Genomic DNA, 1,442 nt, shown 5'->3' with positions numbered 1-1,442 from the left:
GCCGCCCCTCCCCCCGCGGCGCTGTCGCGAGCCCGCGCTCTGTCGCGACAGCGGCGGCGGCAGCGCGGAGCGGCCGCAGCAACATGGCGGCGGTGGGGCCCGCCCGCGGCGCGGCCGCTTTAAGAGCGAGGGGGGCGTGGCTTACAGTCCTTAAAAGGGCAATCAGTGTAAAAAAGGGAGGCGGGGCCGCGCTTAAAGCGGCGATGCCGCGAGGGGTGGGCCCGCCTTAAAGGGGCGATGGTTGGAATCTTTGTGTTTTAATTAATTTATTGATAATTTTGTGGGTTTATTAAGGAATTGATGATTTGATGGGGTTATTAGGGATTTATTGGGGCGTTAGCGAGTGGTTTTAGGGGTTTGTTTTGCGTTGGTTGGATGTTTATTAAAATAATTTATTGTAAATTTATATTTTAATTGTGGTTTTAATACATTTGCATAAATTTATTGTATATTTATATAATATCCAGGATTATTATTTTGTTTTCTCTATTTTTAAAATTTTATCTGTTATTTATTTATATTTTTTTAAAATTTTAGCTGTTATTTTGTTTTATTTATTTTTAAAATTTTATCCGTTATTTATTTACATATTTATCCATATATTTCCATTTTTTATTATTTATTATTATATATTTCCAATATTTATTTACATGCTACTTTAATAAATAAATATTTAAGTGTTTAAACTGCATTTATATTAAATTTCGAGCTAATTTATTTATTAATTTAAAATTAATTATAATTTTAAGTCAATTAATTAAAATTCCCACTCAGGAGCCGTTGCCCCTTTAAGAAGGCTCCGCCCACATTTAAAAGCCCCGCCCACTTTCCCATAAAACTCATTAATTACTCCTTAATTAATACCCAAATTCTCTTTATTAGCGCTAAGCAAAGGGGGCGTGGTTTACAAAGGGGGCGTGTCCGCGGCGATGACGTCACCGCTCCTCCGATGACGTCACCAGGAAGGGCTGGGCCGGCAGGGGGCGGAGCCGCTCCCCGCAGAGCCGCAGCCAATGGGGGCGCACGAAGAGCAGCGAGGGGCGGAGCTCCAGCGCCTGAGGGGGCGGAGCTTGCGGTTAAAGGGGGCGGGGCTTGTGGGAGTGCCCAGCGAAGCCACGCCCCCTTTTTAAAAAGCCACACCTCCTCGAAGGCGGGGTCCCAGCCCTGTGACGTCACCACGTGCGTCACTGATTGGTCCAGGGAGGGAGCCAGGGAGCTGCGGGACCAGTGGAAACCAGTAAAAACCAGTATGGACCAGTACGGACCAGTACGGACCAGTATAAACCAGTATGGACCAGTATAAACCAGTAAAAACCAGTATGGACCAGTACAGACCAGTATGGACCAGTCTGAGCTCCCAATCCCCTCCCAGTCCCTCCCAGTACAAACCAGTAACCCCAAACCCCCTTTAACCCTTTCCCAGCCCCTCCCAGTCCCCCCCA

At 46.3% G+C, this 1,442-nt stretch overlaps 1 long non-coding RNA gene across 1 annotated transcript; it reads right to left on the bottom strand.

Moving 5' to 3' along the window:
• Positions 1–857: 857 nt before the first annotated feature.
• On the bottom strand, positions 858–1,301 carry LOC120511572. Its single transcript, XR_005629762.1, has 2 exons — positions 1,141–1,301; positions 858–1,055 (listed from the first exon to the last, which is right to left on the bottom strand). It is a non-coding gene; the product is annotated as an uncharacterized LOC120511572 (long non-coding RNA).
• Positions 1,302–1,442: the final 141 nt, after the last annotated feature.

Source organism: Passer montanus, unplaced genomic scaffold (genome assembly GCF_014805655.1).
Source record: "Passer montanus isolate IOZ18808 unplaced genomic scaffold, ASM1480565v1 scaffold663, whole genome shotgun sequence".
Lineage (NCBI taxonomy): Eukaryota > Metazoa > Chordata > Aves > Passeriformes > Passeridae > Passer > Passer montanus.
Note: the sequence above shows the minus strand (reverse complement) of the source record. Positions and strands in the feature narration are given on the sequence as shown.